The sequence below is a fragment of the Oncorhynchus keta genome, unplaced genomic scaffold, assembly GCF_023373465.1.
Source record: "Oncorhynchus keta strain PuntledgeMale-10-30-2019 unplaced genomic scaffold, Oket_V2 Un_contig_25596_pilon_pilon, whole genome shotgun sequence".
In the NCBI taxonomy this organism is placed as follows: Eukaryota; Metazoa; Chordata; class Actinopteri; order Salmoniformes; family Salmonidae; genus Oncorhynchus; species Oncorhynchus keta.
The window spans coordinates 45343-68131 of record NW_026284531.1 but is presented as its reverse complement, the minus strand read 5'-3'; the positions used below and the strand labels follow the sequence as shown (position 1 = coordinate 68131).

Below are 22789 nucleotides of genomic sequence, written 5' to 3'. Positions count from 1 at the left end.
GTATCTGGGGTAAAGATTATAAACCACACTGAGGAACCAGGCTATATCGGTGGAGTTTAAAACCTAGAGAGGACCCTGGCTAAATGGGAAAAGGTATAAAACCTGGAAAGAGGAACCAGGTTATGAGGGGTGGTTAAAACCTGAAGGAACCAGGCTAAGGGGTGGAGATCATAAACCTAGAAAGGTTAACCAGGCTAAATGAGGGGTGGAGATTATAAACCTGAAAACCAGGCTTACTCTGGTTATAAACCTGAAAACCAGGCTATACTCTGGAGATTAAAACCTAGAGGAGGAACCAGGTTATGAAGGGTGGAGATTATAAACATAGAAGGAACCAGTGCACTGTGTGTTTGTTGAATGATAAGGACCGGCGTTGTCTCGAACAGAAAAGTTAAGCTACGAACGACAGTATCTGTATTAAAATATAACCTGGTGATATGACCTCAATATCATGATTGTTTTAAGTCAAAATGGGACAACCTGGTTAAATGAAAAGGTTAACCTGGTTAGATTAAAAAGGTTAACCTGGTTAATTGAAAAGTTAACCTGGTTAAACTACAAAGGTTAAAAAAAGGTTAACCTGGTTAAATTAAAAGGTTAACCTGGTTAAATTAAAAGGTTAACCTGGTTAAATTAAAAAGGTTAACCTGGTTAAATTAAAAGGTTAAGGTTAAATTAAAAGGTTAACCTGGTTAAATGAAAAAGGTTAACCTGGTTAAATGAAAAAGGTTAACCTGGTTAAATGAAAAAGGTTAAATAGTTGTTAGGACTGCGGAAGTACATTCCATAGCATCCTAACAGAGTAGTGTTGATAGGCTGGCAGGCTGGGTTCACAACATAATATCACGTGACCTGCAGTTCCTTGACCATCATGAAGCAGAGCAGCCTGTCCAGCCCGTTGAGGCCGAAGGTCCCCAGGGTGTCCTGTATCTCAGAGAACAGACGGTTGTTGGTCACCTCCTGGTGGGTCTTCAGGTCGTACCAGGTGTTCAACTGGTCCATGTAACACGTCGCCCTGGGAAACACAGGTAACAGGTGAAGGCTTTGCATGAAGACATATTAAAAGCACTGAGAAGAGTATACCCCCCAAAACAGACTTCCTCTACCATGTTTACGCCATTAAAGAACACCAACGCTACCTTCCATAATTAAATCTTCAAATAGCCACCCTTTCTTGATGACTGTTGGGAAAAGCATTCCAGGTGAAGCTGGTTGAGAGAATGCCAAGAGTGTTTGAAGCTGTCATCAAGGCAAAAAGGTGGCTATTACATTTTTTGTCAGGTTAGTATATGATTCCATGTGTTATTTCATAGTGTTGATGTCTTCACTATTATTCTACAATGTAGAAAATAGTTTTTTTTTTTAAATAAATAAATACCCTTGAATGAGTAGGTAGTGTAGATACAAGTTAACAGACTGATGCCACCAAGGTGACATGGAGAGAGATACCTACTTGGGTCTGTGATGCGGAGGATCTTCATGTAGTCGTCCGATGAAGGTGGTTGACTCATCGACCGTGGGGAACTGGGTATGGGGATATGGGTCGACTGGTAGACACGGCCAATCCTGAATCTAAGAAACACAAAGAGGTGAACATTAGCCGTTTAAATAGTACGTATATTATTGGGAAAACCAGAGCTCTCCCAACCCTGTTTCTCTGGAGAGCTACTCTCCTGTAGGTTTTCAATCCAACCCCAGATATAACTAACCTGATTCAACCAGCTAATATATGTTGTATATAGCCTCTCTGCTGTATATAGCCTCTACTGTATATAGCCTTCTCTGCTGTATATAGCCCCTCTCTGCTGTATAGCCTCTCTTCTGCTGTATATGCCTCCTCTCTGTTGCATATAGCCTCTCTGCTGTATATAGCCTCTTCTGCTGTATAGCCTCTGCTGCATAGCCTCTCTGCTGTATATAGCCTCTCTACTGTATATAGCCTCTCTGCTGTATATAGCCTCTCTGCTGTATATAGCCTCTCTGCTGTATATAGCCTCTACTGTATAGCCTCTCTACTGTATATAGCCTTACTGTATAGAGCTCCCTCTACCGCGTATAGAGCCCTCTTACCGCGTATAGAGCTCTACCGCGATAGAGCCCCTCTACTGTATATAGCCTCTGCGCATAGAGCCTTCTACCGCGTATAGAGCCCCTCTACCGCGTATAGAGCCCCCTCTACCGCGTATAGAGCCCCTCTACCGCGTATAGAGCCCCTCTACCGCGTATAGAGCCCCTCTACCGCGTATAGAGCCTCTCTACCGCGTATAGAGCCCCTCTACCGCGTATAGAGCCCCTCTACCGCGTATAGAGCCCCTCTACCGTATAGAGCCCCTCTACCGCGTATAGAGCCCCTCTACCGCGTATAGAGCCCCTCTACCGCGTATAGAGCCCCTCTACCGCGTATAGAGCCCCTCTACCGCGTATAGAGCCCCTCTACCGCGTATAGAGCCCCTCTACCGTATAGAGCCCCTCTACTGTATAGAGCCCTCTACTGTATAGAGCCCCTCTACCGCGTATAGAGCCCCTCTACCGCGTATAGAGCCCCTCTACCGCGTATAGAGCCCCTCTACCGCGTATAGAGCCCCTCTACCGCGTATAGAGCCCCTCTACCGCGTATAGAGCCCCTCTACCGCGTATAGAGCCCCCTCTACCGCGTATAGAGCCCCTCTACCGCGCATAGAGCCCCCTCTATCGCGTATAGAGCCCTCTACCGATAGAGCCCTCTACTCTAAATGCCCTCTACCGTATAGAGCCCTCTACCGCGCATAGAGCCCCTCTACTGCGCAGGAGCTCCCTCTACCGTATAGAGCCCTCTACCGTATAGAGCCCCTCTACTGTATAGAGCCCCTCTACCGTATATAGCCTTTACTCATTTTCCACCATCATTTGCAATAAATTCCAAAAATCCTACAATGTGATTTTCTGGTTTTTTCTCCTCATTGTGTCTGTCATAGTTGAAGTCATGTGACTATATATATAGAAAGGGGATACGAGGAATCAACCAGACCCACTGAGAAAGAGGTCATGTGACTATATATATAAAAAAGGAGATACGAGGAATCAACCAGACCCAGTGAGAAAAGAGGTCATGTGACTATATATATAGAAAGGGGATACAAGGAATCAACCAGACCCACTGAGAAAGAGGTCATGTGACTATATACAGAAAAAGGAGATACAAGGAATCAACCAGACCCACTGAGAAAGAGGTCATGTGACTATATATATAGAAAGGAGATACATGTGAGGAATCAACCAGACCCACTGAGAAAGAGGTCATGTGACTATATATATAGAAAGGGGATACAAGGAATCAACCAGACCCACTGAGAAGAGGTCATGTGACTATATATAAAGGAGGATACGAGGGAATCAACCAGACCCACTGAGAAAGAGGTCATGTGACCATATATATAGAAAGGGGATACAAGGAATCAACCAGACCCACTGAAAGAGTCATGTGACTATATATATAGAAGGATACGAGGAATCATGTGACTATATATATATATAAAAGGGGATACAAGGAATCAACCAGACCCAGTGAGAAAGAGGTCATGTGACTATATATATAGAAAGGAGATACAAGAATCAACCAGACCCAGTGAGAAGAGGTCATGTGATATATATAGAAAAGGAGATACGAGGAATCCAGACCCACTGAGAAAGGGTCATGTGACTATATATATAGAAAGGGGATACAGAATCAACCAGACCCACTGAAAAGAGGTCATGTGACTATATATAAAAGAAAGGGATAGAGGAATCAACCAGACCCAGTGAAAGAGGTCATGTGACTATATATAAAAAGGGATACAAAGAATCAACCAGACCCACTGAGAAAGAGGTCATGTGACTATATATATATAAGGAATACAAAAGGAATCAACCAGACCCAGTGAGAAAGAGGTCATGTGACTATATATACAGAAAGGGGATACAAGGAATCAACCAGACCCACTGAGAAAGAAGTCATGTGACTATATATATATAAAGGAGATACGAGGTCAAACCAGACCCAGTGAGAAGCTGTCATGTGACTACGTATATAGAAAGATGGATACGAGACCTCCTCACTGAAGATCTTCAGTGACGTAGATGGATAGAAATCCTGGATGTACTCAAAGACCCAGTGAGAATCCATCCATGGTGACTATAGAAATCTCCTTCAGCTTCGAATCAACCACTGGTCTGTACCAGGTGATGAGAAATGACATTAATATTCTGTAACAGACCCCTTCAGCTTCAACTCACTGGTCTGTACCAGGTGATGAGAAATGACATTAATATTCTGTAACATATCCTTCAGAAAGGGGCATCAACTCACTGGTCTGTACCAGGTGATGAGAAATGACATTAATATTCTGAAAAAAGGTCCTTCAGTGCGTAGAAGCTGTTACATCCTGCCTTAGCCTTGGGGTTATAGATAAGACCTCCTCCTGCCAGATTTGGCCGTAGATGGAGCGTAATCCTACTCTTCTCAAGGACCAACTCCATCCATGGTACCATCTTCCAGGAGCTTCGGGATCAACTCACTGGTCTGTTTAGACACATTTTCTCAAATATAGAAATGATTTTATTTAATCTTTATTTAACTGGGCGAAAGAAAAAATTCTTGTCAATGAAGGCTAGTTTAATAGCCTTGTTCAGGGGCAGAATCACTGGTCTTTTTACCTGGTTAGCTCAGGGATTTGATCTAGTCCTTTTGATTAATATTCTGTAACCTGCCTTCCTGGGGGTAGGTTTATCAATAACTGGTCTTTTTACCTCTACCCTACTGATGAGAAGATGACATTAATATTTTGAAGAATCCGACCAATAGAACATATGCGGTGGTAAGAATATGATGCATTTAGGCTACTATTTTCATAGATGACCTTGTTTATAGATTATCAGTTCCTTTGTTTAGTTTGAACATGAAAATATTCGTAGGCTAAATCTTCTCACCAACTCCTTTGGGTTTTTCTGATACCATCTTCCAGGAGCTGCTTGGGCATCCACCTGAAGACACGCCATTTAAATAAGGATTGACAACTATAACCTGCATTTAGACACATTTTTCTCAAACCCCAGGGGCTACAACATATATTTTTATTTTGATTTGAATCTTTTCATTTACACCTCCATTGAAGTCAGTTAAGAACAAATTCTTACCACACAACAACGTTTTACAATGACCAGGCCTATCTTCATTGCAAACAAAGGACTTGTTTGGTTCCATCTAAATGCATTTTTCCTTTTCCAACATCAGAATTTAGAATGGAAATTTATTTACCTTGCACAGCTCGCCCTTTGTTCCTCAGTCGATCTTTCACTCAACCCAGCCCCTTTTCTTTTGTGTAACCAGCTGTCATATCTGCTCCGTAAAACCACTAGGCGTAATTTGTCCTCAAGACATATCTAAAATTATGTGTGATTGACAGGTACAAATAAATAATTAAACCCAATTTTTGTATTGAATTCAACTTGAGCCAGGGTTTGAAGATAACCAGATTTACAACTTTCAGAGTTAAGGTCTTCATCACTGCTATTGATGTAAAATATTCAGGTCTTTAAGAGTTTATTCCAAGAAGATAACAGCTCTATAAATATTGGTGCAACTCTGTGAGAAAATCAGGAACAAAATAAAAAGTCCTGATATTCAGCTGGCATAGAAAACCCACTGCCTCTCTAAAAACAACAGTTGCACAAACCCGTTTTAGTTTAAAACGGACACTCACAGATTCCAGCCAGCGTGTCTTCATGTCAGAGACATTCAGTAAAGATGGAGATGGACTCACAGGACAGGAACAAAATAAAAAGCCTCCCATCTATTGCATTTTCCTCTCACAGAGCGCTGGCTCTCACAGGATGCTGCCTCTCTGCCTCCTCTCACAGGACGCTGCCTCTCACAGGACGCTGCCTCTCACAGGACTGCCTCTCACAGGACGCTGCCTCTCACAGGACGCTGCCTCTCACAGAACGCTGCCTCTCACAGAACACTGCCTCTCACAGAACACTGCCTCTCACAGGACACTGCCTCTCACAGGACGCTGCCTCTCACAGTAAATACCTCTCACAGAAATCGCTGCCTCTCACAGAACACTGCCTCTCACAGAACGCTGAAGATCCACAGAACACTGCCTCTCACAGAACACTGCCTCTCACAGGTGACTGTTCCTTTGAGGCCAGATAGAGAATATTAGGTTTTAGGGAGACTCAGTGAGCATCTGCTCCTCTGCTCAGTTAGGGGCCAGGAACCAGGGAAACTCTGGCTCCTAGTTATAGTCACTACTATAGGTCCTAGTTATAGTCACTATAGGTCCTAGTTATAGTCACTACTATAGGTCCTAGTTATAGTCACTACTATAGGTCCTAGTTATAGTCACTACTAGGGTCCTAGTTATAGTCACTACTATAGGTCCTAGTTATAGTCACTACTATAGGTCCTAGTTATAGTCACTACTATAGGTCCTAGTTATAGTCACTACTATAGGTCCTAGTTATAGTCACTACTATAGGTCCTAGTTATAGTCACTACTATAGGTCTAGTTATAGTCACTACTATAGGTCCTAGTTATAGTCACTACTAGGGTCTAGTTATAGTCACTACTATAGGTCCCTAGTCACTACTAGGTCCTAGTTATAGTCACTACTATAGGTCCTAGTTATAGTCACTACTATAGGTCCTAGTTATAGTCACTACTATAGGTCCTAGTTATAGTCACTACTATAGGTCCTAGTTACTATAGGTCAGTCTACTATAGGTCCTAGTTATACTATAGGTCCTAGTTACTATAGTCACTACTATAGGTCCTAGTTATAGTCACTACTAGGTCCTAGTTATAGTCACTACTATAGGTCCTAGTTATAGTCACTACTAGGTCCTAGTTATACTATAGGTCCTAGTTATAGTCTATGAGGTCCTAGTTATACTATAGGTCCTAGTTATAGTCACTACTATAGGTCCTAGTTATAGTCACTACTATAGGTCCTAGTTATACTACTATCGGTCCTAGTTATAGTCACTACTATAGGTCCTAGTTATAGTCACTATAGGTCCTAGTTATAGTCACTACTATAGGTCCTAGTTATAGTATAGGTCCTAGTTATAGTCACTACTATAGGTCCTAGTTATAGTCACTACTATAGGTCCTAGTTATAGTCACTACTAGGTCCTAGTTATAGTCACTACTATAGGTCCTAGTTATAGTCACTACTATAGTTATAGTCACTACTATAGGTCCTAGTTATAGTCACTACTATAGGTCCTAGTTATAGTCACTACTATAGGTCTAGTTATAGTCACTACTATAGGTCCTAGTTATAGTCACTACTATAGGTCCTAGTTATACTATAGGTCCTAGTTATACTATAGTCACTATACTATAGGTCCTAGTTATATATAGTCACTTATACTATAGGTCCTAGTTATAGTCACTACTATAGGTCCTAGTTATAGTCACTACTATAGGTCCTAGTTATAGTCACTACTATAGGTCCTAGGTCCTAGTTATAGTCACTACTATAGGTCCTAGTTATAGTCACTACTATAGGTCCTAGTTATAGTCACTACTATAGGTCCTAGTTATAGTCACTACTATAGGTCCTAGTTATAGTCACTACTATAGGTCCTAGTTATAGTCACTACTATAGGTCCTAGTTATAGTCACTACTATAGGTCCTAGTTATACTATAGGTCTAGTTATAGTCACTACTATAGGTCCTAGTTATAGTCACTATATAGGTCCTAGTTATAGTCCTAGTACTATAGGTCCTAGTTATACTATAGGTCCTAGTTATAGTCACTACTATAGGTCCTAGTTATAGTCACTACTATAGGTCCTAGTTATAGTCACTACTATAGGTCCTAGTTATAGTCACTACTATAGGTCCTAGTTATAGTCACTACTATAGGTCCTAGTTATAGTCACTACTATAGGTCCTAGTTATAGTCACTACTATAGGTCCTAGTTATAGTCACTACTATAGGTCCTAGTTATAGTCACTACTATAGGTCCTAGTTATAGTCACTACTATAGTCCTAGTTATACTACTATAGGTCCTAGTTATAGTCACTACTATAGGTCCTAGTTATAGTCATAGGTCCTAGTTATAGTCACTACTATAGGTCCTAGTTATAGTATAGGTCCTAGTTATAGTCACTACTATAGGTCCTAGTTATAGTCACTACTATAGGTCCTAGTTATAGTCACTACTATAGGTCCTAGTTATAGTATAGGTCACACTACTATAGGTCCTAGTTATAGTCACTACATCTGCCATTTAGCAGATACTTTTATACAAAGACCCTAACAGTCATGTGTGCATACATTTTTCTATTGGGAGGCCCCAGCGGGAATCAAACCCGCAACCTTTGTCATCGCAAGCGCCATGCTCTTCCGACACACAGAGACCATAAAGTCCGTCTCTAAAACGACCTCTGACCTCGTAGCGAGCCCCCAGCTGGGCGTAGTCCTTCAGCTTGTCCTTGTCCAGTCTGGTGGGAACCTCACGATGGCATGGATCTGCAGCTACTGATGATCTTAGCCAAGGAGGTGAACATGCTCTCGGGGATGATCTGTAACACCTAGTGGAGAGTAGAGGAGACAACGTGCTCTCAGGGATGATCTGTAACACCTAGTGGAGAGTAGAGGAGACAACATGCTCTCAGGGATGATCTGTAACACCTAGTGGAGAGTAGAGGAGACAACGTGCTCTCAGGGATGATCTGTAACACCTAGTGGAGAGTAGAGGAGACAACGTGCTCTCAGGGATGATCTGTAACACCTAGTGGAGAGTAGAGGAGACAACGTGCTCTCAGGGATGATCTGTAACACCTAGTGGAGAGTAGAGGAGACAACGTGCTCTCAGGGATGATCTGTAACACCTAGTGGAGAGTAGAGGAGACAACATGCTCTCAGCTCTCTCCTCGGATGATCTGTAACACCTAGTGGAGAGTAGAGGAGACAATGTGCTCTCTCCCAAGGGATGATCTGTAACACCTAGTGGAAGTAGAGGGAGACAACGTGCTCTCGGGGATGATCTGTAACACCTAGTGGAGAGTAGAGGAGACAACGTGCTCTCAGGGATGATCTGTAACACCTAGTGGAGAGTAGAGGAGACAACATGCTCTCAGGGATGATCTGTAACTCCTAGTGGGAGACTAGAGGAGACAACTGCTCTACTCGGTGGATGAGTAACACCTAGAGACTAGACAACATGCTCTCTGGGATGATCTGTAACACCTAGTGGAGAGTAGAGGAAACAACATGCTCCTGGGATGATCTGTAACACCTAGTGGAGAGTAGAGGAGACAACGTGCTCTCAGGGATGATCTGTAACACCTAGTGGAAGTAGAGGAGACAACGTGCTCTCAGGGATGATCTGCCCACTAACACCTAGTGGACCTCTTTCTCCCTCTCTCTCAGAGGAGACAACGTGCTCTCAGGGATGATCTGTAACACCTAGTGGAGAGTAGAGGAGACAACGTGCTCTCAGGGATGATCTGTAACACCTAGTGGAGAGTAGAGGAGACAACGTGCTCTCAGGGATGATCTGTAACACCTAGTGGAGAGTAGAGGAGACAACGTGCTCTCAGGGATGATCTGTAACACCTAGTGGAGGTAGAGGAGACAACATGCTCTTCTCTGTAGGGATGATCTGTAACACCTAGTGGAGAGTAGAGGAGACAACATGCTCTCAGGGATGATCTGTAACACCTAGTGGGCAGAGTTGAGGAGCATCAACATGCTCTCAGGGATGATCTGTAACACCTAGTGGTGAGTAGAGGACTAGGGGACTGGGGGTAAACCTAGTGGAGAGCTAGAGGAGACAACATGCTGGGATGATCTGGTAACACCTAGTAGAGACTAGGGGACAACATGCTCTCAGGGATGATCTGTAGACCCGGGGGAAGGACTGGGATCACCATCATCCCGGTTGACAACGTGGGGCTGGGGGTAGAGAGTAGAGACTAGGGTGCTGGGGGTAGAAGCGAGCGCAGGGTAGGGATGCTGGGGCTGGGCTAGGTGCCAGAGAGGATGAGAACTAGGGCTCCCTCGCTCTCTCCACTGGCTTCAGTTGGCAGACAAGACCATGTCGCCTACGGAGAGACACCTCAATAGAGAGGCCCTACACCCAAACAAGGTGGTTCATCCACCTCTGGGCTCGTCCCTACCACTGAGAGTAGACTAGGCTCCTGGCCCCCAATGGGGGTAGAGAGAGACAGCGGAGACAATCACCACCTTCCGGGATGAAACCCCACCTCTACTTACCTAGGATAGGGTAGAAGTAGAATCCTTCTCACCCCCCTTCTCACCCCCAACAAGGATGCAGATAAGAGTGAGCACCAAGTGCTCTGGGCTGGGCTTACCTAAATGTAAAGTAGAAATGTAGTTATAACATAGTTATACTGGGGATGATAGGGCACTACTAGTGGAAGTTATAGTCAACGTACTATAGGTCCTAGTTATAGTCACTACTAGGGATGATCTATAGGTCCTAGTTATAGTCACTAGGTTAGGCTAAGGTCAGTGGGTTATAGTCACCTAGAGACTCAGGGACTGGGGTTATGTATAGATCCTAGTTATAGTATAGGTCCTAGTTATAGGGAGTTACTTAGGTCACTACAGAGAGTTATGAACTAGGGCTGGGGTAGAGAGTAGAGACTATCTGCTGGGGTAGAGAGTAGAGACTAGGGGCTGGGGGTAGAGAGTAGAGACTAGGGGCTGGGGGTAGAGAGTAGAGACTAGGGGTAGAGAGTAGAGACTAGGGGGCTGGGGGAGACTAGAGACTAGGGGGACTGGGGATAGAGTAGAGACTAGGGTGCTGGGGGTAGAGAGACAGAGACTAGGGTGCTGGGGGTAGAGTAGAGACTAGGGGCTGGGGGTAGAGAGTAGAGACTAGGGGCTGGGGGTAGGAGATCTGTAGAGACTAGGGGCTGGGGGCAGACAACGTGCTCTCAGGAGACTGTAGGGGCTGGGGTAGAGAGTAGAGACTAGGGGCTGGGGGTAGAGAGTAGAGACTAGGGGCTGGGGTAGAGGTAGAGACTAGGGGCTGGGGGATAGTGGAGAGTAGAGACAAGAGTAGAGACTAGGGGCTGGGGTAGAGAGTAGAGACTAGGGGCTGGGGGTAGAGAGTAGAGACTAGGGGCTGGGAGTAGAGACTAGCGGCTGGGGGGTAGAGAGTAGAGACTAGCGGCTGGGGGTATAGAGTAGAGAGTAGAGACTAGGGGCTGGGGGTAGAGTAGAGACTAGGGGACTGGGGGAGACAGAGAGTAGAGACTAGGGGCTGGGGGTAGAGAGTAGAGACTAGGGGACTGTAGAGAGTAGAGACTAGGGGCTGGGGGTAGAGAGTAGAGACTAGGGGCTGGGGGTAGAGAGTAGAGACTAGGGGCAGAGAGTAGAGACTAGGGGCTGGGGGTAGAGTAGAGACTAGGGGCTGGGGGTAGAGAGTAGAGACTAGGGGACTGGGGGTAGAGAGTAGAGACTAGGGGCTGGGGGTAGAGTAGAGACTAGGGGCTGGGAGTAGAGGGGGATGGGGGTAGAGACTAGGGGGGCTGGGGGTAGAGAGAGACTAGGGTGCTGGGGGTAGAGACTAGGGGGGCTGGGGGTAGAGTAGAGACTAGGGGGCTGGGGTAGAGAGTAGAGACTAGGGGGCTGGGGGTAGAGTAGAGACTAGGGGGCTGGGGGTAGAGAGTAGAGACTAGGGGGCTGGGGTAGAGAGTAGAGACTAGGGGGTGGGGGTAGAGAGTAGAGACTAGAGGGCTGGGGGTAGAGAGTAGAGACTAGGGGGCTGGGGGTAGAGAGTAGAGACGAGGGGGCTGGGGGCAGACTAGGGGGCTGGGGGTAGAGAGTAGAGACTAGGGGCTGGGGGTAGAGAGTAGAGACTAGGGGGCTGGGGGTAGAGAGTAGAGACTAGGGGCTGGGGGTAGAGTAGAGACCAGGGGCTGGAGGTAGAGAGTAGAGACTAGGGGGCTGGGGGTAGAGAGTAGAGACTAGGGGCTGGGAGTAGAGAGTAGAGACTAGGGGGCTGGGGGTAGAGAGTAGAGACTAGGGGCTGGGGTAGAGAGTAGAGACTAGGAGGCTGGGGGCAGACTAGGGGGCTGCGGGTAGAGTAGAGACTAGGGGCTGGGGGTAGAGAGTAGAGACTAGGGGCTGGGGTAGAGAGTAGAGACTAGGGGGCTGGGGGTAGAGAGTAGCGACTAGGGGCTGGGGGTAGAGAGTAGAGACTAGGGGACTGGGGGTAGAAAGTAGAGACTATGGGGCTGGGGGTAGAGTAGAGACTAGGGGGCTGGGGGTAGAGAGTAGAGACTAGGGGGCTGGGGGTAGAGTAGAGACTAGGGGCTGGGGATAGAGAGTAGAGACTAGGGGCTGGGGTAGTAGAGACTAGGGGGCTGGGGGTAGAGTAGAGACTAGGGGCTGGGGGTAGAGAGTAGAGACTAGGGGGACTGGGGGTAGAGTAGAGACTAGGGGCTGGGGGTAGAGAGTAGAGACTAGGGGGGCTGGGAGTAGAGAGTAGAGACTAGGGGGCTGGGGAGTAGAGAGTAGAGACTAGGGGGCTGGGGGTAGAGAGTAGAGACTAGGGGCTGGGGGCAGAGAGACTAGGGGCTGGGGTAGAGGTACCAGGGGCTGGGGGGAGTAGAGACTGGGGGCTGGGGGTAGAGAGAGACCAGGGCTAGAGAGATCTAGAGACTGGGGCTGGGGTTAGAGAGTAGAGACTAGGGGCTGGGGGTAGAGAGTAGAGACTGGGGATGGGGGTAGAGAGTAGAGACTAGGGGCTGGGGGTAGAGAGTAGAGACTAGTGGCTGGGGTAGAGAGTAGAGACTAGGGGGCTGGGGGTAGAATAGAGACTAGGGGCTGGGGGGTAGAAAGTAGAGACTATGGGGCTGGGGGTAGAGAGTAGAGACTAGGGGGCTGGGGGTAGGGGCGAGACTAGGGGCTGGGGGTAGTAGAAAGTAGAGACTATGGGGCTGGGGATAGAGAGTAGAGACTAGGGGGCTGGGGGTAGAGAGTAGAGACTAGGGGCTGGGGGTAGAGAGTAGAGACTAGGGGCTGGGGGTAGAGGAAGTAGAGACTGGAGGCTGGGGTAGAACTAGGGGGCTGGGGGTAGAGAGTAGAGACTAGGGGGGGGGTAGAGTAGAGACTGACCTGGGGGTAGAGAGTAGCGACTAGGGGCTGGGGTAGAGAGTAGCGACTAGGGGGCTGGGGGTAGAAAGTAGAGACTAGGGGGCTGGGGTGGGAGAGTAGAGACTAGGGGCTGGGAGTAGAGAGTAGAGACTAGGGGCTGGGGATAGAGATTAGAGACTAGGGGGCTGGGGGTAGAGACAGGGGGCTGGGGGTAGAGAGTAGAGACTAGGTGCTCCGGGACCATACCTTTCTGACGTAGGTCACCAGTTCCCCGGAGTAGAACTGAGAGACACTGAGCAGATCTGGACTGTTGGCCTGGTTGATACGCAGCAGAGGCAGGTCCAACGCAGACGCCAACTGGAAACACGGATCAATAACAACACGCGTTACAGACCGCATGTTTTCAAACAGGAAATACCCTTTTTCCCTTGTTTACGGGATGAACCTGTGTACTCTACGAAATGTACTGTTTGTGTCCGAGTAGTGAATGGTTGACCTTTAGGAAGGTTGCTCGTAGTTTGGTCACCATGGATGGGTTCACTCTGATACTCTCCTGCATGATGGACGTGAAGCTGGGAAAACAACCAGAGAAAAACATTCCAAATGGAACATTTATATATTTCGTATTTGACCAGGTTAGTCTCCTGGGTTAGTCTCCCTGGGTTAGTCTCCCTGGGTTCTTATCTGACCAGGTTAGTCTCCCTGGGTTCTTATTTCATGGTTATCTCCATTCTGGGTTCTTATTTGACCAGGTTAGTCTCCTGTTCTTATTTGACCAGGTTAGTCTCCTGGGTTCTTATTTGATCAGGACCCTGGGTTCTTATTTGACCAGGTTAGTCTCCCTGTTCTTGATCTGCCATGCATAGGACAGGTCTCCTACTGTCTGCATGGTGATCAGGACCATACATAACCCATTTATAACCCCTGACCTGGTTATGATCTGCCATGCATAGGGTTAGTCTCCCTGGGTCTTATGGTGACCAGGTTACCATTCATAACCCATTTATAACCCATTTATAACCAGGTATAACCCCACCTGTCTATGATCTGCCATGCTTAGGACAGGTCTCCTACTGTCTCATGGTGATCAGGACCATTCTTTTATTTGACCTCCTACTATCTGGGTGATCAGGACCATACATAGGTTAATTTGACCATTATGATCTCCCTGGGTTAGGTCTCCTACTGGGTTCTGCATTTGACCAGGACCATGGGTTCATAACCCATTTATAACCACTACCTTATGTCTCCTGGGTTAGTCTCACTGCCACTAACCTTTATAACCCCTACCTGTCTATGATCTCACTGGGTCTCCTACTATCTGCATGGTGATCAGGACCATTCATAACCCATTTATAACCCACAAATAACCCATTTATAACCCCTACCTGTCTATGATCTGCCATGCGTAGGACAGGTCTCCTACTGTCTGCATGGTGATCAGGACCATTCATAACCCATTTATAACCCCTACCTGTCTATGATCTGCCATGCGTAGGACAGGTCTCCTACTATCTGCATGGTGATCAGGACCATTCATTCAACCCATTTATAACCCATTTACCACTACCTGTCTATGATCTGCCATGCGTAGGACAGGTCTCCTACTGTCTGCATGGTGATCAGGACCATTCATAACCCATTCATAACCCATTTATAACCCCTACCTGTCTATGATCTGCCATGCATAGGACAGGTCTCCTACTATCTGCATGGTGATCAGGACCATTCATAACCCATTTATAACCCATTTATAACCCCCACTACCTGTCTATGATCTGCCATGCATAGGACAGGTCTCCTACTATCTGCATGGTGATCAGGACCATTAACCCATTACATTCTGCATAACCCATTCTAACCTACCTGTCTATGATCTGCCATGCATAGGACAGGTCTCCTACTATCTGCATGGTGATCAGGACCATACATAACCCATTCATAACCCCTACCTGTCTATGATCTGCCATGCATAGGACAGGTCTCCTACTATCTGCATGGTGATCAGGACCATTCATAACCCATTTATAACCCCTACCTGTCTATGATCTGCCATGCGTAGGACAGGTCTCCTACTATCTGCATGGTGATCAGGACCATTCATAACCCATTTATAACCCCTACCTGTCTATGATCTGCCATGCGTAGGACAGGTCTCCTACTATCTGCATGGTGATCAGGACCATTCATAACCCATTCATAACCCATTTATAACCCCTACCTGTCTATGATCTGCCATGCGTGGACAGGTCTCCTACTGTCTGCATGGTGATCAGGACCATTCATAACCCATTTATAACCCCTACCTGTCTATGATCTGCCATGCGTAGGACAGGTCTCCTACTATCTGCATGGTGATCAGGACCATACATAACATATAACCCATTTATAACCCATTTATAACCCCTACCTGTCTATGATCTGCCATGCGTAGGACAGGTCTCCTACTATCTGCATGGTGATCAGGACCATTCATAACCCATTCATAACCCATTTATAACCCCTACCTGTCTATGATCTGCCATGCATAGGACAGGTCTCCTACTATCTGCATGGTGATCAGGACCATACATAACCCATTTATAACCCATTTATAACCCCTACCTGTCTATGATCTGCCATGCATAGGACAGGTCTCCTACTATCTGCATGGTGATCAGGACCATTCCCATTTATAACCCCTACCTGTCTATGATCTGCCATGCATAGGACAGGTCTCCTACTATCTGCATGGTGATCATTCAGAACCCACAAATCATAACCCCTACCTGTCTATGATCTGCCATGCGTAGGACAGGTCTCCTACTATCTGCATGGTTTCAGAACCTCCTCCTTGATGTTGATGGTCCTGATCATCTGGTGAAGGAACTTCCTGGTTTATCAGCCAGAAACTGACACACCTGCAGGTTGGACTCAACTGGTGGAACTCTTGAACCTGAGCACAGGTAAAAAGGAGAGGACAAGAAGTCAGTTTTTATTGGTAAGGAGAGGACAGGAAGTCAGGGTTCATAGGTAAGGAGAGGACAGGAAATCAGGGTTCATAGGTAAGGAGAGGACAGGAAATCAGGGTTCATAGGTAAGGAGAGGACAGGAAATCAGGGTTTATAGGTAAGGAGAGGAAGTCAGGGTTTATAGGTAAGGAGAGGACAGGGGGTAAGTCAGGGTGTTTACAGGTAAGGAGAGGACAGGAAGTCAGTGTTTACAGGTATATTGGTAAGGAGAGGACAGGAAGTCAGTGTTTACAGGTAAGGAGAGGACAGGAAGTCAGGGTTTATAGGTAAGGAGTGGACAGGAAGTCAGGGTTTATAGGTAAGGAGAGGACAGGAAGTCAGGGTTTATATAGTCTCCTGTTTCCACACTTCAAATCAAGTCTCTTATCCACTGTAATCACTGGTAGAATGAACATGAGAAAGAGTTTTGCTTTTCACTGAAAAGTTACAACATATTTTTTGGACAAAGCTGCATCATTGTATATCAAATCGAAGGGATACAAATGTCTAAGAGTGTTACCATGTAATCACTATGTAACATAATGACCATGTAACGGTCATTAAGAGTGTTACCATGTAACGGTCACTAAGAGTGTTACCATGTAACGGTCACTAAGAGTGTTACCATGTAACGGTCACTAAGAGTGTTACCATGTAACGGTCACTAAGAGTGTTACCATGTAACGGTCACTAAGAGTGTTACCATGTAACGGTCACTAAGAGTGTTACCATGTAATATAATGATCATGTAATGGTCACTAAGAGTGTTACCATGTAACGGTCACTAAGAGTGTTACCATGTAATCACTGTGTTAATGACCATGTAACGGTCACTAAGAGTGTTACCATGTAATATCACTGAGAGTGTTACCATGTAATGGTCACTAAGAGTGTTACCATGTAACGGTCACTAAGAGTGTTACCATGTAACGGTCACTAAGAGTGTTACCATGTAACGGTCACTAAGAGTGTTACCATGTAACGCGGTCACTAAGAGTGTTACCATGTAGCGGTCATGTAACGTAAGAGTGTTACCATGTAACGGTCAGTAAGAGTGTTACCATGTAGCGGTCACTAAGAGTGTTACCATGTAACGGTCACTAAGAGTGTTACCATGTAACGGTCACTAAGAGTGTTACCATGAGTACCATGTAACGGTCACTAAGAGTGTTACCATGTAATCACTAAGAGTGTTACCATGTAACGGTCACTAAGAGTGTTACCATGTAATCACTGAGAGTGTTACATGTAATGGTCACTAAGAGTGTTACCATGTAACGGTCACTAAGAGTGTTACCATGTAATATAATGATCATGTAATGGTCACTAAGAGTGTTACCATGTAATCACTAAGAGTGTTACCATGTAACGGTCACTAAGAGTGTTACCATGTAACGGTCACTAAGAGTGTTACCATGTAATATAAGAGTGTTACCATAACGGTCACTAAGAGTGTTACCATGTAACGGTCACTAAGAGTGTTACCATGTAATCACTAAGAGTGTTACCATGTAACGGTCACTAAGAGTGTTACCATGTAATGGTCACTAAGAGTGTTACCATGTAATATAATGATCATGTAACGGTCACTGAGAGTGTTACCATGTAACGGTCACTAAGAGTATAACCCAGAGATAACATAACTGTACTCTTGTTCCCGTTCTAGTCGTTGTTGTTTGCGGTGAATTTCCCAGCCTCACCTCTACGAGGGCCTGTATCAGCTGAACGGTCTTCCTGCCTGCCGCGGTGGAGTCCTCGTAGTTCAGAGACTCGATCTGCTTCGAGATCTCCCTGAACCATGCCTGCAGGTTCTCTGTCCAACACAACAACAACCGCGTCAACAACGCACATCAACATCTAGCGCGTTTAGAGTGGAAGTATGGCATAGTGAGATCAGCTTTCACTATTGCAACAGGAATAAGTATGGTACAGTGAGCCATCAACAGGAATAAGTACGGAACAGTGAACCTGCAACAGGAATAAGTATGGTAGTGAGCCTGCATCAGGAATAAGTACGGTACAGTGAGCCATCAACAGGAATAAGTACGGTACAGTGAGCCATCAACAGGAATAAGTACGGTACAGTGAGCCTGCAACAGGAATAAGTATGGTACAGTGAGCCTGCAACAGGAATAAGTATGGTACAGTGAGCCTGCAACAGGAATAAGTATGGTACAGTGAGCCTGCAACAGGAATAAGTATGGTACAGTGAGCCTGCAACAGGAATAAGTATGGTACAGTGAGCCTGCAACAGGAATAAGTATGGTACAGTGAGCCTGCAACAGGAATAAGTATGGTACAGTGAGTCATCAACAGGAATAAGTATGGTACAGTGAGCCATCAACAGAAATGAGCCATCAACAGGAATAAGTATGGTACAGTGAGCCATCAACAGAAATAAGTATGGTACAGTGAGCCTGCAACAGGAATAAGTATGGTACAGTGAGCCTGCAACAGGAATAAGTATGGTACAGTGAACCTGCAACAGGAATAAGTATGGTACAGTGAGCCTGCAACAGGAATAAGTATGGTACAGTGAGCCTGCAACAGGAATAAGTATGGTACAGTGAGCCTGCAACAGGAATAAGTATGGTACAGTGAGCCTGCAACAGGAATAAGTATGGTACAGTGAGCCTGCAACAGGAATAAGTATGGTACAGTGAGCCATCAACAGGAATAAGTATGGTACAGTGAGCCTGCAACAGGAATAAGTATGGTACAGTGAACCTGCAACAGGAATAAGTATGGTACAGTGAGCCATCAACAGAATAAGTATGGTACAGTGAGCCTGCAACAGGAATAAGTATGGTACAGTGAGCCTGCAACAGGAATAAGTATGGTACAGTGAGCCTGCAACAGGAATAAGTATGGTACAGTGAGCCTGCAACAGGAATAAGTATGGTACAGTGAGCCTGCAACAGGAATAAGTATGGTACAGTGAGCCTGCAACAGGAATAAGTATGGTACAGTGAGCCTGCATCAGGAATAAGTATGGTACAGTGAGCCTGCAACAGGAATAAGTACGGTACAGTGAGCCTGCAACAGGAATAAGTATGGTACAGTGAGCCTGCATCAGGAATAAGTATGGTACAGTGAGCCTGCAACAGGAATAAGTATGGTACAGTGAGCCTGCAACAGGAATAAGCATGGTACAGTGAGCCTGCAACAGGAATAAGTATGGTACAGTGAGCCTGCAACAGGAATAAGCATGGTACAGTGAGCCTGCAACAGGAATAAGTATGGTACAGTGAGCCTGCAACAGGAATAAGTATGGTACAGTGAGCCTGCAACAGGAATAAGTATGGTACAGTGAGCCTGAACAGGAATAAGTATGGTACAGTGAGCCTGCAACAGGAATAAGTATGGTACAGTGAGCCTGCAACAGGAATAGGCTATGGTACAGTGAGCCTGCAACAGGAATAAGAATGGTACAGTGAGCCTGCAACAGGAATACAGTATGGTACAGTGAGCCTGAATCAGGAATAAGTATGGTACAGTGAGCCATCAACCTAAGTATGGTACAGTGAGCCTCAACAGGAATAAGTATGGTACAGTGAGCCTGCAACAGGAATAAGTATGGTACCGAGTGAGCCATCAACAGGAATAAGTATGGACAGTGAGCCTGCAACAGGAATAAGTATGGTACCATGTTGAGCCTGCAACAGGAATGCTTCCCACAGTGGCCACAAGCTTTTAAGACCATGTTGACTCACAATGCTTCACCTTCCGAATATTGAGTGGTGGACCATGTTTCCTCCAAACAGCCTCAGTTTGCCGGTGGACCATGTTGACTCCACAAGCTTCCGAAGGCTCCGATTGGGTTGTGGACCATGTTGACTCCAATGCTTCCCTCCGATTGGACCATGTTGACTCCAATGCTTCCCACCGATTGGACCATGTTGACTCCAATGCTTCCCACCGATTGGACCATGTTGACTCCAATGCTTCCCACCGATTGGACCATGTTGACTCCAATGCTTCCCACCGATTGGGTGGTGGACCATGTTGACTCCAATGCTTCCCACCGATTGGGTGGTGGACCATGTTGACTCCAATGCTTCCCTCCGATTGGGTGGTGGACCATGTTGACTCCAATGCTTCCCACCGATTGGGTGGTGGACCATGTTGACTCCAATGCTTCCCTCCGATTGGGTGGTGGACCATGTTGACTCCAATGCTTCCCACCGATTGGGTGGTGGACCATGTTGACTCCAATGCTTCCCTCCGATTGGGTGGTGGACCATGTTGACTCCAATGCTTCCCACCGATTGGGTGGTGGACCATGTTGACTCCAATGCTTCCCACCGATTGGGTGGTGGACCATGTTGACTCCAATGCTTCCCACCGATTGGACCATGTTGACTCCAATGCTTCCCACCGATTGGGTGGTGGACCATGTTGACTCCAATGCTTCCCACCGATTGGACCATGTTGACTCCAATGCTTCCCACCGATAGGACCATGTTGACTCCAATGCTTCCCACCGATAGGACCATGTTGACTCCAATGCTTCCCACCGATTGGGTGGTGGACCATGTTGACTCCAATGCTTCCCACCGATTGGGTGGTGGACCATGTTGACTCCAATGCTTCCCACCGATTGGGTGGTGGACCATGTTGACTCCAATGCTTCCCACCGATTGGGTGGTGGACCATGTTGACTCCAATGCTTCCCTCCGATTGGGTGGTGGACCATGTTGACTCCAATGCTTCTCACCGATTGGGTGGTGGACCATGTTGACTCCAATGCTTCCCACCGATTGGGTGGTGGACCATGTTGACTCCAATGCTTCCCACCGATTGGGTGGTGGACCATGTTGACTCCAATGCTTCCCCCGATTGGGTGGTGGACCATGTTGACTCCAATGCTTCTCACCGATAGGGTGGTGGACCATGTTGACTCCAATGCTTCTCACCGATTGGACCATGTTGACTCAATGCTTCTCACCGATTGGGTGGTGGACCATGTTGACTCAATGCTTCCCACCGATAGGACCATGTTGACTCAATGCTTCTCACCGATTGGGTGGTGGACCAGTCTTGATACACACGGGAAACTGTTGAGTGTGGAAAAACCCAGCAGCGTTGCAGTTCTTGACACAAACCGGGCGCCCGTCACCTACTACCATACCCCGTTCAAAAGGCATTTAAATCTTCTGTCTTGCCCATTCACCCTTAAACATCTGCACTGATGAAGCACAACAAGTGACATCAATCCATATCTTTCAATTCACCTGTCTCGATGTCATGGAAACAGGTGTTCCTAATGCTTTGTCCAATCAGTCACAGTATACCTCACACATTTAACTGATTGAGTGATTGACTTAACAGAAGTCATCAATAAGGGAGTCCAGATCTTTCTACCAGCTGGAATTCACCTGGTGTGTTTTAATGTCATGGAATTAGAGCAGCTGTGTTCCTAATGTGTTTTAATGTCCAACTCAGCTGTAATTATGTATAATGTCGAACTACCAGCTGTTTTATGTGTGTTTGAACTCCAGCTGTGGTAGAAGTCACAATGTGGTAATTACGTGGTTTTAATGTCCAGTTTAATTACGTGTGTTTTAATGTGAACTACCAGCTGTGGTAATTATGGTGTGTTTTAATGTCGAACTAGCAGCTGTGGTAATTATGTGTGTTTTAATGTCGAACTACCAGCTGTGGTAATTATGGTGTGTTTTAATGTCGAACTACCAGCTGTGGTAATTATGTGTGTTTTAATGTCGAACTACCAGCTGTGGTAATTATGTGTGTTTTAATGTCGAACTACCAGCTGTGGTAATTATGTGTGTTTCGATGCCGTAGCTAGTTCCGCTATCATCCATCTCACCATTCTTCTCCACTCTGGTTAGAGGCTTGACCCCAGAGAAGACCTCAGCCAGCTCGGTCATCCTCTCAGATCCCTCAGCTCGATAACTCTCCCATTTCAGCTGCTTCTCTGACAGCATCTTCTTGAACATCTGAGAGGGAAAATAAACAGGGGGGGACAGATGGTGAATTCACCATTTATATTCAGAGACCCAACATGTGTTTTATTTTATTGTGTAATTACAACTTGACATATATGATACGGTTCAGACTCACCTCTTTGAGGGTGAACTCAAACTGGGCGGTGTCTAGGAGAACCTGGAACAGGATCTTGGGGTTGTACTTGGAGTCGTTGATCACCTGGTCTTTGATCTGGCGCAGACGCTTGTTGTTGGGATCATAGGCTGCAAGAAGAAAAGACAACACAGTTTAGGAATATAGTACCGCCTGGGTGATATAGGAGCACCTGGCGTGATATAGGGCGCCTGGCGGGATATAGGAGCGCCTGGCGTGATATAGGAGCGCCTGGCGTGATATAGGAGCGCCTGGCGTGATATAGGAGCGCCTGGCGTGATATAGGAGCGCCTGGCGGGATATAGGAGCGCCTGGCGGGATATAGGAGCGCCTGGCGTGATATAGAGCGCCTGGCGTGATATAGGAGCGCCTGGCGGGATATAGGAGCGCCTGGCGAGATATAGGCGCCCTGGCGTGATATAGGAGCGCCTGGCGTGATATAGAGCGCCTGGCGGGATATAGGAGCACCTGGCGTGATATAGGAGCACCTGAGCGGGATATAGGAGCGCCTGGCGGGATATAGGAGCGCCTGGCGTGATATAGGAGCGCCTGGCGTGATATAGGAGCCTGGCGTGATATAGGAGCGCC

General features: G+C 46.4%; 1 pseudogene; it reads right to left on the bottom strand.

The window, feature by feature from the left end:
* LOC127922406 (WASH complex subunit 5-like) overlaps positions 1-22789 on the bottom strand; it is a 39568-nt pseudogene that overhangs the window by 2773 nt on the left and 14006 nt on the right.